Source organism: Cannabis sativa, chromosome 5 (genome assembly GCF_029168945.1).
Source record: "Cannabis sativa cultivar Pink pepper isolate KNU-18-1 chromosome 5, ASM2916894v1, whole genome shotgun sequence".
NCBI classification, from domain to species: Eukaryota; Viridiplantae; Streptophyta; class Magnoliopsida; order Rosales; family Cannabaceae; genus Cannabis; species Cannabis sativa.
The window spans coordinates 17,490,834-17,508,787 of NC_083605.1; positions in this window are offsets into that span (position 1 = coordinate 17,490,834).

Below are 17,954 nucleotides of genomic sequence, written 5' to 3' on the forward strand. Positions count from 1 at the left end.
AATAATTGTAATTTCTTAAGAAATTATTAAGACTTTGTTTAATTAAAAGATCTTTTGATCTAATAGGGGTGGAAGAAGTTAAAGTAATATAAGCAGTTCAACGATCTTTTATATCTATTGAACTCTGGATTATAGTCATGTTGGGTTTTGTTCCCTAAATAAAACCCATTTCAATATAATCAGATTTACTAGTTAATAAAGATCAGAAATAACATTTAATGTTGCAAGGTTCACATGATTTCTTTCATGATTATATATAATGTATAAATTCTATTTAAGTCTAGAACATATGTATTTGTTAATGATTATAGTGTCATCGGCACAGTGGAATATAATATTGATTATATGTTCGAAAGTTTCATTCCCTGATTTGTCAGTTCACTGGATTTAGACTGGCATGGTAATCAGCGATAGGTATGCTTACACCTTGGATAAGTGGTATGTCCTTTCCAGGGCATTAGCAAAGTTTACCAGTATCGGATGTATGGAGTATACATCGGAAGGGACCGATATTGAACTTTGATTAGATATGTAAATTTACCGTAATATCTATTCAATTCAATATCAACTAGTTGATCCTAGATCAAATGATCTTAATCCTGATATGATTAGGTTTGATCTCAAGAGTAGTATACATGTTCTTTGATTTGTTAGTTAAGCCTATTTTTGGGTCAGGGTGATAACGTACATTTTGGGAACATGATAGTATAATTGAGTGGGAGCGCTAGCATAAATATGGAATCTATAACTTCTATAGGTATTTAGAAGTGAAACGATGATCTCCTTCGAGCTTGGCTAAACAGAGATAAATGGTTGAGTATTCATTTCACTTCGCTGAAATATCATTTATACGGAGCTAAGTGTTTTAAGGATAAAATACATTGAAGAGCGTAACGGTAATTTAATCCCTATATTATGTAGATCAACTATTAGAGGATCATTGATCAAATTAGGATTATAACAATGGATAATTAATAGCGTATCTATATCGTGGAACGTATAGAGCGTTCTATATAGCTGAGAGTCCAATTCCAAGTTGAGATCATACTGCTTGTAAGACTCAGTTAATTGATTTTGATTAATCAATTATAATTCCAAAGTTAGACTATGTCTAGTTTATGAATTTTCACTAAGCAAGGGCAAAATTGTAAGAAAAGAGATTCTAAGTTTTATTTATTTATTAAGAGACTTTACATGTCTAATTAATAAATATATTAAATGACAATATTATTTAATAATTAATTTTTAGTTATTAAATGATTGGAATTGGCATTTAAGTGGTTAAATTGGAAAATTGGCGTTTTTGAGAAAATGAGATGGAAAAATGACAAAATGGCAAATTTGCAAAGTGGGCCCAATCCACAATCCATGGCCGGCCACACTTAGTGTATTTTACCATTTATTTTTTTATTATTTTAATGCCAAATAATTCTAACCTAAACCTAGGTGGTTACCTATAAATAGGTAGTGATGGCTTCAAGAAAAGATGATGCATCTCATTCATTCAGTGAAAAATTCTAAGCCTTCTACCTATACCCTAGCCGTCACTTTCCCTCTCCTTTTCTTCTTAAATTAGTTTAACCTAATAAAATTGATTAGCAACATAATTAATTTCAAAGTAATTGGAATTTACTTTTCCATTCGTATATTTTAAAATTAATTTAAGAAAAGCACACTTAGTTTCATGAATTAATTTCTAGATAAACTATATGTATTTTTCTTCTATTTAATTAAATATAGAATTATAACTAACTAGATTCTTTCTGAAGGTTATTTTAATTATTTCATTAAATATTCCTATTTTAGTTATAAATTAGTTATTTCTAACTAATTTTATTAATCAACTTAAATTTGAATATCTTTTGAATTTCAAAATTAAGTTAATGAATTCTAGGAATTGGTTATTGAAGATTCTTTAGATATTTTTTTAAGTTAATATTTTTTCAAATATGGATAAACTTAAAATGAAATATTTTTCAAATTAGGTGGTTAAAACTTAATTTTGATATTTAATTAAATTTTATTTGAAAAATATTTAAGTTGGATATTTTAGATTTTTTCTATAACAACTTAAATTAGATATTTTTTCAAATTTTAGAAAAACACTTAGTTAATTGATATATATTCTAGATACTTATTTCTAGTATTAGTTATATTTTCTAATATTTAAATTAGGAAAATATTTTAAGTTGTAAATTAATTATTTATTTTAATTAATTTTGGACCAACTTAATTATAGAATATTTTTCCTAGTATTAAATTAGAATTAATAATTAAGTTTCTTTTATACTTGATTATTTAATTCTTGTATTTAATACATTTAATTAAATTGAAAATTAAATATTTAAGTTAATTTCATTCTTGATATTTAAATATTATTATTTTTATGATATTTAATCAAATAGAAAATTATTTTAAGTTTCAAATCTTATTTTAGAATAACTTAAATTTTAATAATTTTCAAAAAATATATTTTATTTTATTTTATTAATCTTTTTTTTTATTATTTTGGAAATTGCATTTTTTATTTAAATGCAGAAATTTCAAATTTTATTTGAAAAATAGATTAAAGTTGAAAATTATTTATTTTAATTTTGGACTAACTTAATGTTGGTATTATATTTATCCAGGATCTTAGATCTATTTGCAAGTATGTTGATTTAACAACCTAATATTGAACTTCTAAAACGATGAACTAAACACATAAAAGTTAAGAATAACTTACAGTGATTGCAGCGGAATTAATGTCTCCTTCCACTCAGATCTCTAACCCTTGATTCCTGTCTGTAGCAGAGTATAATCAAGATCTGAGCCCAAAAGTTCTTCAGTTGGATGTGATCCTTCACAGTCTTCCAAACTATGATGAGATACTGAATGATGTGAGTGGGCACTTCTCTCTCACTAGGGAATTTCGAAATCTCTCTTTGTTTTCTCTCTTATTTTCGTGTGATACACTTTGCAGAGAAAAGTTTCTCAAGCAACACATGCATACAAAGAGAAGAGAGGGGCTGCTATAAATAGGAAAAGAGAAGACCACAACTTTCCAAATAAACAGTTTCCTCTTTTACTGTGTAATAGAATAACTGCCTTATTTAGTGTGATTCACCACTTTCCTATTTAGGCTAGGCTTTGATTAGCAATTAAATGACAAATTAAATTGAAAAATAATAATTGGGAAAAAGCAATGATGTGGCCGGCCATGGTGTGAATGGGCCTCACATTGATTTTGCAATTTCCTCAATTTTATTTCTATTTCTCCAAAAATGCCATTTTTTCAATTCTAATCATTTAAATGCCAAAACTAATTATTTAATAACTAAAATAGATTATTAAATAATGTTGCCATTTAAAATTAATTATTAATTCAGACATGCAAAGTCTCATAATTAATAATTAAACCTAGAAACTCTCTTATTTACGATTTCATCCCTAAACTGTGAGAATTCACAAATTAGACATAGTCTAACTTTTAGAATTATAATTGATTAATCATAAATAAATTATAGAGTCCTACAAATAGTATAGTCTCAACTAGAATGGGGACCATGGATCTATATTCTGAGCTTCCAATAAGTTGAACCGATTTACCAAGTAAATCCCTAACTTATTAATTCCTCGTTGAATCCACTCTTAGAACTTGGAATTGCACTCTCAGACTTATATAGAGCATATCATATGTTTCACGATATCAATATGCTATCTCATTTAACCATTGTTATAATCTTAATGTGATTTAGAGATCCTCTATATAGATGATTTACATCGAGACGGGACTAATTTACCGTTTACACTCCTCAATGTATTTTGCCCATTTGAACACTTAGTTACCTGTAAATGATGTTTTAGTGATCTAATATATAATCACTGAAACAAGAGCTCATCCATTTACTTCTATTTAACTAAGCTCAAAAGGAATCATCACTTTACTTCTATACACCAGTATAAGCTATAAATTTCCATATTTATGTTTAGCACTCCCCATTCAGTTATACTATCATGTTCCCAAAATATATGTATTATCCTGACTCAAAACAGGCTTTAACTAATAAATCAAAGAACAAGAATAGCACTCCTGAGATTGAGCCTAAGCATATCAGGATTTATATTCTCTTAATCTAAGATCAACTTCTGACATTGACTTGAAAAGATACAACGGTAAGTTTACAATATCTTTAACCAAGTTCAATATCGTTCCAGTCCAATGCATACTCCATGCATTCGAAACCAGTATACTTTACCAATGTTCTGGAAAGAACATAACACTTACTCCAAGTGTAAGTATACTTCATCGCTGATTATCACATCAGCGTAAATCCAAAACACTGATGAACAGGGACCAAATCTTTTTGAATCATATAATCACAATCACATTCCACTGTATTGACGATACTGTAATTGTGAATAACTATATGTTCTGGATTTAACTGATTTTGTGCATATATCAAGTATATGTATTAAACCATAAACATGTAACATACATGTAAACATTCTTCACTTCTAAATTGATAACTAATCAAATTGTAATGAGTTTTATTTAGGGCATAAAACCCAACAAACTCCCACTTGCACTAACATAAAACAAGTAGTGCATTACAATCAATCTTTTGTCTTGATCCTCTGATCAAGTGTAGTATCTTTGAATCCACCCATATATCTGGAATCAGGTTCATGAGACACATGAAACCTTCCCTAACTTATGCTTTACTCGTCAAGGGATACTGAAATCCTTACTGCCCATTAAGTACATCTGAACAACCAGAAGACATATCTCTCAAATTTTAAAATTTGGAATTGAGATAAAGCAAAGTTGTAGAATTTTCTTCGATAAAATAACTTTCTGGTAATTTTGAATTTACAAAGTTATATCTTCTCTGATGAAGCTTGAATTATTATAGATGGGTTTTAACACTCTTCTATAATGATTCCTCCACCCCCAGAGTAACCACCATCTCACAATGAGTCGGTGTGCATATCAGGATCACTAATGAATAGTTCCTTAATAACATATACGTCACTTTTGTAAATCTTTCTTGATTGTCCCCTAATGTTCCCTATTTGATTACATCTCAGATGGCTCCCACTCAATAGCAGATGTCTGGTTAGAAACTTTTAACCTTTTACTATTGTTTCTGGGAACATCTCGTTGTGACTTATTATCTTAAGCCGAAACTGTAAGTTTCTTTAAGATTAGTTCAACAACATAGCAGTCTAGTATTTGAAGTGAAAAATACTTGCTAGAGATTTAAGCAATCAAATCAAGATACCATAAAATGTTATGAGAAATAGACATCTTGAATCAGTCTTTCGAATAGACTATGCAAGAATTCTTCTATCTTACTCTCATAATTCTGATAAGTTATTTCTATCCATGTGAATGGTTAGACTTGTTTTTATCAGAGGTGTTCTTAAGTTCCTATCACAATTATCAACCAAACGAAGATGGGTAAAGATTTTTAATATTCTCCCACTCAACCAAGGTAATGTGAAACATTATCAAAGAACTTTAATGGTATCAATAATTATTACAACAGTAAATCTAAACTGGAACATATAATCAAGATCAAGGATTTATTCTGATAATAGCTAATTTATTATATTATTTCCATGTTTAAAAATATGTGCCACAAAGGGTACTGTAGAATAAAGTCCACCCCTAAGTTTATAGAGATTATGGTCCACCCCTAAAGGTTATAAATCTCTAAGTGTGATAGAGAGTCTGTGGAGTTGAATATAATCCAGAGTTCATTAGATATAAAAAATCGTTTGAACTGCATATTATTCTTAACTTTTCTCCACCCCTATCAGATCAAAAGATCTTTTTATTAAACAAATTCTCAAATAATTGTTTTTGAAACCAACAATTATTCATAAACATAGAAATAACTTCAAGTGTTTATGTAGTAATAACTCTGTAAAGAGTTTAAATACTTTTGAATTTGCATCAATAATAAAAACACATACACATTCAAACATAATAAATATAATAATCGGTAATAGATAAAATAAAGAACTGAAGCTCAACTCATAAATTGCAATATAATTGAAAAAGATATTTTATTATAAACCCAAAAAAAATTGTTTGCAATATTTATGAGAACCAAACAGGGAATTAAGATCCCAAACTTGAAATCCAAATTGTTTGAAAAACTAAACAATTAATTCAAATGAAAGAGCTTCTTCTTTATTATAGACAATCTCCATCCACCATCCAAATTTTCTAATCCAACTCGTTAAGACAGCACCCGAGTTTAAGAAGCTTTAGCTATAAGAAGAATAATAAACAAGGTTAGTAGTCCAGAATTATTAATCCAAAAGGATAATAATTCAATAAAAACACACCAGTTTATAAAGAAAATACCTTGTTTCTTTGCGAGATACTTAGGACATTGGGATTTCCAATGGCCTTTCTCATTGCAGTAGAAACATTTTCCATTTTGTGCATTGCCAGAAGCTCCAGCATTTTTGTTCCTAGCTGCATTCGCAGCTTGAGCTCGCTTCTTGGCATTTTTCCACTTCTTCTTATGATGGGATTTGGAAGTAGAAGCAACAAGTGCCTCAGGATTACTTGTCTTATTACCATTTCCAGAATTCTGAGGTTTATTCCCTCTTTTCTTGGGACCTCCAATCAAATTTTCATATGTCTGAAGGTCATTGACTAAAGTATGAAAGTCTTGTTCCTTCTTATTCATGACATAATTTGATGTTTAGGGTAGAAAATCTGGAGTCAGGCTATTCAAGATGAGACTCACTTGAGTAGTCTGATCCATTTCAGCACCATGATTCTGGGCTTTCTAGAAATAACTAGCCATCTGGAGAAGGTGATCACGCACATTCTGATGGGGTTCCATCCGTGCGTTGATGAATTTCTTAGTCGCGTCGAAACGAGACTGAATAGATGCCATACCGAATAGCTCAGTTAACTGCGTCATGATTTCTGCAGCCGTGACAGTGTTTGCAAACCTTGTTTTCAAGGTGTCAACCATGCTGGAAAGCATGAAGTAACGAGCTTTATTGTTAGCATTATGCCAACGCTCGAACTTCTCTTTTACAGCTTTGGTTGCATTGTCACTTGGCTGCTCAGGGGACGGCTCAGTCAACACGAACGAGGCACTTTCACCTATGAGAGCAATATGAATGTTCTCTCTCCACTTTGGGAAGTTAGACCCATTTAGCTTATTTTCAGTTAAGAGTGACAACATGGGATTTGACATTTCAATTCAGGATACTACAAGATTATACATAGATATCAGTTATGGTTTATCACAAAATCTCATTTAGAAATTATCAGCATACAGCAAATAGGAATGACTAGAGAAAATACAAAAAAAAATTCAATCCTAAACAATTTCCAAGGTTTTCAACAAACTGATATCAGTGTCCCGTTTAGGCGAGAGTCAAAGCTATCATTCATTGAATAGAGTTGTCAGCTCATCTAGAATAGCAAACCTTCTAGCAACCTTTTATTCGATCGAAAAGAGAATCTGACATTGTCCCGTTTAGGCGAGAGTCAAGGTCATTCTTATTTCATGAGCTTCTACCATTGTTTCATATGTTTGTAAGTCAAATACAGTACCCATCATTAGGGTGGTTAATACTAATATAAAACACTTACAAACATACTTATCTTTCGAGATTAAACGGTGCTAACTTGCTAATGAACGTTCCTCCATTAGGGAGGATTACTCACTAAAACAATAGCTATGTAAAACCAACAATGGAGATCGAATATCTCAAAATAATAAAGCTCATTGTTTAAATTGTATTTTCTTCTATTATTTATTTATTTTAAATCTATATATATTTATTAAATTTTAAATTTAGAATAGAATCTAAATAAAATTTAATTTAATATTTGTAAAATTAAACTTAGATGGTTAAGAAAATAAAATGAATTATTTCCATCTTAGTGTTAATTTTCCAACAAATATTAAGAAAATTACATAATTTAAGTTGTATTAATTTAAATTAATTTGCAACTCAAATTAAAATTTTCTACAAATATATATATTGTATTTCCAAAAATATACAATTTTCGAAATACATTTAAAATAAATCAAACTTTACTTAGAAAAAATACCTCAAGCAAAAATATTATCTATCTAGATTTTCTTGACTATTTAATCCAATTTCTAATAATATATTTCAGTTCCTTTATTTTAAATTAATCATTAAATGAAATGATCATTGATTTAAGTTGATTCAAAATTAATTAAAATAATTAATTTACAACTTCAAATCTATCTTTCAAGATAAATTCAAAATCATCTTGCATATTTAAATGCTATTTTGAAAAATGATTAATAAAATAAATAAAATATATTATGAAAATTATTCAAATTTAAGTTGTTATGGAAATACCAAACTTAAAATAATTTTCTTATTTAATTAAATATCATGAAAATAATAATATCTAAGTATCATAATGAAAATCAGCTTAGACATTTAATTTTCAATTTAATTAAATGTATTAAATTCAGGAAATAAATAATTAAGTATAGAGAAGGCTTAATCATTAATTTCCAATTTAATACAAGGAAAAATATCCTTAATTGAATTGTACCAAAATTAATTATTAACCAATTAATTTCACAATCAATGATATTTTCCTAGATTAGAAATAATAATTAGTATGGAAATAACTATCTAGAAAATATCTCAATTCTACTAAGTATCTTTTCAAGATCTAGAAAATATCTGATTTATGTTATTATAGAAAGAATCTATAATTTACAAACTTAAAATTTTCCAAACATCATTTAATTAAATATCAAAATTAGGTGGTGACTAACTAATTTAAAGATATTCCCCTTTTAAGTTTAAAACCAACTTAAAATAATATCTTCTAAGAATCTTCAATAACTAATTCCTAGAATTCTTCAGCTTAAAATTATTATCAAAATATATTCAAATTCAAGTTATTATAAAAAATTAGTAATTACTAATTCATAACTTAAATAAGAATATTTAATGAAATAATAAAATAAGTTTCAGAAAGAATCTAGTTAGTTAAAATTCTTTATTTAATTAAATACAAGAAAAATACAAATAGTTTATCCAAAAATGAAATTCATTAAACTATGTTTTTCTTAAATTAATTTCGAAGAAATTAATTATGTTGCTATTCAATTTTTATTAGGTCAAACTAATATAATTAACCTAGCACAGTTATCCAAATCATACAAATGGGCCTTCACAATTGGGGTTGTTCATGTGAGGGGGAGCTGGGTCCAGTATGTCGCACCCACTTCTAAGGCTCCCAACTCTCACACAAGGCCCAAAAGAGAGGAATTTAACCTTAAAATGAACAACTGTTATTAATTGAATAGGCCCATTAACTAAATGAGCCTAAATAAAATCTGTCAGGTTATGACATTTTATTTAGCAACAACAACCTATATGTATCTATAATAGAAATTAAACATATAGGCTCACACAGGCACACAGATTTGGATGGATCCTATCATGTTACTAGGTCATACACAGATGAAAGAAGTTTGTAAAAATTACCTGTTACAAATTATCAACTTGATCTATCATCAATTGAACCATGGGTTAAAATCAGATCATTGGATCTGTCAACAAGTTAACCCTGGCAATTTAGATCAAGTAATAATAGGTTTTAGAAAAAAATACAAACAATCTAAAACACATACTCCTGCAACAAGGTTAGATCTGGATAGTTGGATGTAGGATTTATTTAATTTTAAATCTATATTTCGAAAAATAATATTAAAATTAAACCTACAATTTTGAAAAATTAGGTTTTGGGTAACCTAAATGTCATTTCAAAATAAATTGCTAACTTTCCTTTTAAATATCATGTTATTTAATAAATTAAACAATAAAATAGAAAATGGTAAATACATACCCTTTTCTTATTTTACAATTTAATTTAATTGAAAAATAACAAAATTTAAAAGTTAACAAAAATACCTTATTTCCTATTTTAAAATTATCATGATTATTAGGATCTTATTTTAATTAAGGTCAAGTTACAAAAAAAATATCTGACCTTAAAAAAAAAAAAATAATCAAATTTTAAAGGAAATAAGAAAAAGGTAAGCAAAACTTAATTTTTCCCATTTTCAAAATCAAATTGCACTAATATCTAAAATTAATTTTAAAAATTAAAATTAATTTATTTCTGATAATTAGATTTGAAATTTGAAAAACAAAAATCAACATACAAAACTACACAAAAAATCGGAATTTAATTCCATGAAATAGCATGAAAAATCGAAGAAAACGAAGAAAATAGCAGGTGGTACGGACAGCCTGCAAAGCATGCTGTCCGCACGCGTGGGAGAGGAGCCACAGCCCAAAAATCTGGGCGCAAGCACCCCTGCGCATGATTTCCGCGCGCGTAGGGGAGGTGCTCACCACCTAGGTTTTTCCCGATTTTCAAAAATTCATAACTAATTCAAATTAAATCGAAATCGAGTTCTGTAAAAAAGTAAATTGCTTAGAATTTTCCAAACTATCCAATAAAAATAATTACAGATACATACAATCAATTATTTTTCCCAGAATTCACAAACATCAATCAAACATCAATATGACACATCATGACACCATCCAAATCACAAGCAAATCGTTTTAAGTCCAAATTTCTTGCAAGCAAATCAATTACCATGGCTCTGGTGCCAGTTGTTGGTATTATATTTATCCAGGATCTTAGATCTATTTGCAAGTATGTTGATTTAACAACCTAATATTGAACTTCTAAAACGATGAACTAAACACATAAAAGTTAAGAATAACTTACAGTGATTGCAGCGGAATTTATGTCTCCTTCCACTCAGATCTCTAACCCTTGATTCCTGTCTGTAGCAGAGTATAATCAAGATCTGAGCCCGAAAGTTCTTCAGTTGGATGTGATCCTTCACAGTCTTCCAAACTATGATGAGATACTGAATGATGTGAGTGGGCACTTCTCTCTCACTAGGGAATTTCGAAATCTCTCTTTGTTTTCTCTCTTATTTTCGTGTGATACACTTTGCAGAGCAAAGTTTCTCAAGCAACACATGCATACAAAGAGAAGAGAGGGGCTGCTATAAATAGGAAAAGAGAAGACCACAACTTTCCAAATAAACAGTTTCCTCTTTTACTGTGTAATAGAATAACTGCCTTATTTAGTGTGATTCACCACTTTCCTATTTAGGCTAGGCTTTGATTAGCAAGTAAATGACAAATTAAATTGAAAAATAATAATTGGGAAAAAGCAATGATGTGGCCGGCCATGGTGTGAATGGGCCTCACATTGATTTTGCAATTTCCTCAATTTTATTTCTATTTCTCCAAAAATACCATTTTTCCAATTCTAATCATTTAAATGCCAAAACTAATTATTTAATAACTAAAATAGATTATTAAATAATGTTGCCATTTAAAATTAATTATTAATTCAGACATGCAAAGTCTCATAATTAATAATTAAACCTAGAAACCCTCTTATTTACGATTTCATCCCTAAACTGTGAGAATTCACAAATTCGACATAGTCTAACTTTTAGAATTATAATTGATTAATCATAAATAAATTATAGAGTCCTACAAACAGTATAGTCTCAACTAGAATGGGGACCATGGATCTATATTCTGAGCTTCCAATAAGTTGAACCGATTTACCAAGTAAATCCCCAACTTATTAATTCCTCGTTGAATCCACTCTTAGAACTTGGAATTGCACTCTCAGACTTATATAGAGCATATCATATGTTTCACGATATCAATATGCTATCTCATTTAACCATTGTTATAATCTTAATGTGATTTAGAGATCCTCTATATAGATGATTTACATCGAGATGGGACTAATTTACCGTTTACACCCCTCAATGTATTTTGCCCATTTGAACACTTAGTTACCTGTAAATGATGTTTTAGTGATCTAATATATTGTCACTGAAACAAGAGCTCATCCATTTACTTCTATTTAACTAAGCTCAAAAGGAATCATCACTTTACTTCTATACACCAGTAGAAGCTATAGATTTCCATATTTATGTTTAGCACTCCCCATTCAGTTATGCTATCATGTTCCCAAAAAATATGTATTATCCTGACTCAAAACAGGCTTAAACTAATAAATCAAAGAACAAGAATAGCACTCCTGAGATTGAGCCTAAGCATATCAGGATTTAGATTCTCTTAATCTAAGATCAACTTCTGACATTGACTTGGAAAGATACAACGGTAAGTTTACAATATCTTTAACCAAGTTCAATATCGGTCCAGTCCAATGCATACTCCATGCATTCGAAACCAGTATACTTTACCAATGTTCTGGAAAGAACATAACACTTACTCCAAGTGTAAGTATACTTCATCGCTGATTATCACATCAGTGTAAATCCAAAACACTGATGAACAGGGACCAAATCTTTTGAATCATATAATCACAATCACATAACACTGTATTGACGATACTGTAATTGTGAATAACTATATGTTCTAGATTTAACTGATTTTTTGCATATATCAAGTATATGTATTAAACCATAAACATGTAACATACATGTAAACATTCTTCACTTCTAAGTTGATAACTAATCAGATTGTAATGAGTTTTATTTAGGGCATAAAACCCAACACTTAAATCAATGATTTTTCATTTAATGATTAATTAAAAAAATGAACTAAAATATATTATAATTAGAAAATGAATTAATTAGTCAATGAATGTCTAGATAGATATTATCTGTTTTGCTTGAAGTATTTTTCTAGTGATATTTAATTAAATAGAAAATTAATATTTAAGTTGATTTTCTTCATGATACTTAAATATTTGAAATTTTTCTTTAATATTTAATTAAATAGAAAAATTATATTTTTGTTGAAAATTAATTAATAACATAAAATTAGAATAATTTTTCCAGGATTTATTTTTATTTTATTTAAAGCATTTTTTGAAAATAGTATTCTTATATACTTTAATTTTTCGCAATGCAATATATATTTATAGAAAATTAAATTTGAGTTGTAAATTAATTTAAATTAATTTTGAAACAACTTAAATTGAATAATTTTATAAATATTTATTGGAAATTATTACTAAGATGGAAATAATTCATTTTATTTTCATGTCCATCTAAGTATAATTTTATAAATATTAAATTAAAATTTATATTTACAATTTTTCATTCTAAATGGGAAATTTTAATTAAATAAATATATATATTTAAAATAAATTGATTAAAATAAATATTAAAGAAAATACACTTTAAATAATGAGCTTTATTATTAGGACATTCGATCTCCATTGTTGGTTTTACATAGCGTTTGTTTTAGTGAGTAATCCTCTCTAATGGAGGAACGTTCATTAGCAAGTTCGCACCTTTTAATCTCGAAAGATAAGTAGCTTTGTAAGTATTTTATATGGTATGGATCAACCTAATGGTGGCGACTGTATTTGACTTACAAAATATGAATCAATAGTGGAAGCTCATAAGATAGAATAGCCTTGACTCTCGCCTAAACGGGACAACGCTGGATTCCAATATTGATCGAATAAAAGGTTGCTAGAATGTTTAACATTTTAGATGAGCTGACAACTCTATTCAATGGATGGTAGCTTTGACTCTCGCCTAAACGGGACAGTGATATCACTTTGTTGAAGACCTTGGAAATTATTTAGGATTGTATGTTTAAGTATTTTCACTTGTCATTCCTACTTGCTATATGTTTAATAATTTCTGAATTGTGTATGAATTTATATTGAACCATGTTATTTTCTGTTATTAAATTGTAGTTTAATTTCGAATCTTCATTGTTCGTCTAACTTGGTTTGTTTATCTAATGAGATAAATCCCTAATGGATTTTCACCATTAGACATACATAATAGTGTTAGATCTCGAAAGATAAATATTGTATATGCAACATCTAGTTGTTCATCAATTGATGACACCTTAGAGTAGTATTTTTACAATATGAAACAAGAAGATTGTATGAATAAGAGTAACTTTGACTCTCGATAATCGGAGCATCGTTGGATTCTTATTTAAATACGAAATTATCCTTTATTCCTCTTATCTTATTCATTTCGAATTAGCTTAAATATATATAATTGGATGAATGGTTTATAAATCATATAATGTCATTCTGTATTTTCTCTTAAGAAATTGAATGACGCTTTTGATTATATTCCCAAAATTCTATCCCGAATTGATATAAATCTTCAATCTTAGAAATCTCCTACTTGTATGGGCAAATCATACTTAGAGTTAAATTAGTAGTGGTGGTCCAAGAAAGAATTTATTATTATATTTGGTATAAATTTAAGTCTTTGACTTTAAATTTTAGATTCCAAATAAAGATTTTATATTTCTATTTCCAGAATACAAAACAGTGACACTTTCACAAGTGATTAATATCCATCTTCTTTCAATGGATTCAAACTGTATGTTACTATGGAATATGAGTTTAGTATTCTGTGACCAGGATCCACTTGCATAATTTTAAGAACTCTTTAATGTAACTAAACCTAAGTCATCAAAACACACAACAACATATTTTATGAATCTATGGCATTTGTATCTTGTTCATAGTGGTTTTGACAAGATCAATCTCTGCAAAGAGTCAATATGCCTATATCAACAAAAAGTAAGTTCATCTCATTCCCAGATGGATGTACATTCAGGGGTGGATATAAGTTTTTCGTTATATTCTTAGGACGATTACTCTAGATTTTACCTTATGCAAAGAAATTTGAAATGTTTGAAAAATTTCCTGAATTTCTAGCAATGGTGAGGTACCATTTAGGTAAGTGGTTAAAGATCTTGCGAACTGATAGGGTTGGAGAAATAGTTAGTAGATATGTTGTTCAAAGATCATTAAGTTGATTTTTGAATCATATCCAAACTTACCTCTCAAGAAATTCAATTTTCATATTGATGATTAGTTACTAGTCGTTGCCTAAGTCCTTCTAAGGTAATACCCCAGTGAAAGAAAAATTTCAGAATGATGGAATGGTTGTGTACTTAGTGTAAACCATTACTAGATTCATGGATGACCTAATCGAAATCTTAAGAAAAGCTAGAACGTTTAACCAATGTTTGCATGTTTTTTAGCTATCCCAGGTGATTAGGGATGGACCATCCCATAGTCATTAGATAAGAAAGTGTTGTTTAAACAAATACAACTTTTCTAAGAAAATGACTAAGTCTGAAAACAAAGTAGGAAACAAAGGAGATATTTTTTTACGTGATTCCAAAAGTGTTCTATCATGTTATTCTACATATGATGATCCCACTGCCTCTGTTGTCTTAACACAACCGAAGAGGTCAATACCATTTCGTTTACTTAGACATAATTCACGGTACCTTGTCGTATTGCGAGAGTTTCTAGGAACTCACCTTATTATGAATTGGAAGACACTAGTGATTAAAATCCATTGTGAGTTTAAACAAGTAATGGATTGTCAAAATACGAAACTAAGAAGAAAAGCCAAGAGAACTATGGTCAAAACCATTCATATGGAACAACCAAAAATTTTCTATTACAAGGAAAAGAAAGGAAATTTTCGTTGGTAGGTCTATTCAATGGACTTAACAAAACTTCCTATTCCTAGTATTATAGGTTTGAGTTTATCTAAACCTATGGCTTGTGGTATACCTGGTAATTACTTACTCTAATGCAAGAAACATACTTTAGTAAGATGCTGAAGCATTTTCTTTTCTAATGTCAATCTATAAAAGCTTCTCAACTTCTAGACATAGATTTTATTTATCTAAGGAAAAGTCTCAACTATTCTAGAAATGATAAAGCCATGAAAGGATTTCTTGAATCAACAGTGAGAGGTCTCAGATATGCTTTAGTATGCCTTAGACCAGACACCTACTGTTGAGTGGGAGTAATGAGTAGGTATCAGATTAATCCAAGAAAGGAACATTGGAAGACAAACAAGTAAATCTTAAGATCAAGAAGAGGAACTATATGTTAGTCAATAAGGGTGTATTTAATACTCTTAGGCTACACCAAATCAGATTTCTAGACTTGCCTTAGTGCTAGAAAGTCTGTTGATGAGATGGTGATTACTCTGGGGGTGGACTGGTGATTTTGGAGAAGTGTAAAAACCTATCTGAAGTCTATTAGTCTACTAGAGAGAGACTGAATGTTAAAGTTGCAGGAAAGGTACTTATTCAGTCTAAGGAAAGTTCTATACATTTTTGGCACCGTTCCAACATATCTTAACTACAAGTGTCACTTCTTGACTAACACAAAAGTAGTTGCCAAAATTATATAATCCGGTATCCCAAGAGAGTAGACATATAGAGAGGAATTTCACAATATCAAGTTTTTTGTGAGTAAGGAAATGTAATGGTGGAGGAAAGGTTGTGTTAAATTCAACCTGTCAGATCCTATTACAAGGAGTATACTACTACTACACTTGATTTAAATATCAAGGTGTTGAGATTATTTGAAATGCATTTTTTGTTTTATATTAGTGCAAGTGGGAGTTTGTTGGGTTTTGTGCCCTAAATAATACCCATTTCAATATAATAAGATTTACTAGTTAATAAAGATCAGAAAGAACATTTAATGTTGCATGGTTCACATGATTTATTTCATGATTATATATAATGTATAAATTCTATTTAAGTCTAGAACATATGTATTTGTTAATGATTATAGTGTTGTCAGCGCAGTGGAATATAATCTTGATTATATGATCGAAAGTTTCATTCCTCGATTTGTCAGTTCACTGGATTTAGACTGGCATGGTAATCAGCGATAGGTATGCTTACACCTTGGATAAGTGGTATGTCCTTTCCAGGGCATTGGCAAAGTTTACCAGTATCGGATGTATTGAGTATACATCGGAAAGGACCGATATTGAACTTTGATTAGATATTAAAATTTACCGTAATATCTATTCAATTCAGTATAACCTAGTTGATCATAGATCAAATGATCTTAATCCTGATATGATTAGGTTCGATCTCAAGAGTATTATACATGTTCTTTGATTTGTTAGTTAAGCCTACTTTTGGGTCAGGGTGATAACATACATTTTGGGAACATGATAGTATAATTGAGTGGGAGCGCTAACATAAATATGGAATCTATAACTTCTATAGGTATTTAGAAGTGAAACGATGATCTCCTTCGAGCTTGGCTAAACAGAGAAAAATGGTTGAGTACTCATTTCACTTCGCTGAAATATCATTTATATAGAGCAAAGTGTTTTAAGGATAAAATACACTGAAGGGTGTAACGGTAATTTAATCCCTATATTATGTAGATCATCTATTAGACGATCATTGATCAAATTAGGATTAAAACAATGGATAATTAATAGGGTATCTATATCGTGGAACATATAGAGCGTTCTATATAACTGAGAGTGCAATTCCAAGTTCTAAGAGTGGATTCGATAAGGAATTAATAAGTTAGGGAATTTACTTGGTAAATTCCGTTTGGCTTATTAGAAGCTCGGTTATATAAGCCCATTGTCCCCACACTAGTTTAGACCATATTGATTGTAAGACGCAGTTAATTGATTTTGATGAATCAATTATAATTCTAAAGTTAGACTATGTCTAGTTTATGAATTTTCACTGAGCAAGGGCAAAATTGTAAGAATAGAGATTCTAGGTTTTATTTATTAATTAAGAGACTTTATAAGTCTAATTAATAAATATATTAAATGATAATATTATTTAATAATTAATTTTTAGTTATTAATAATTTGAATTGTCATTTAAGTGGTTAAATTGGAAAATTGGCTTTTTTGGGAAAATGAGATGGAAAAATGACAAAATGGAAAAATTACAAAGTGGGCCCAATCAACAATTCATGGCTGGCCACACTTAGTGTATTTTACAATTTATTTTTTCATTATTCTAATGCCAAATAATTCTAACCTAAACCTATGTTGTTACCTATAAATAGTTAGGGATGGCTTCAGGAAAAGATGATGCATCTCATTCCTTCAGAGAAAAATTCTAAGCCT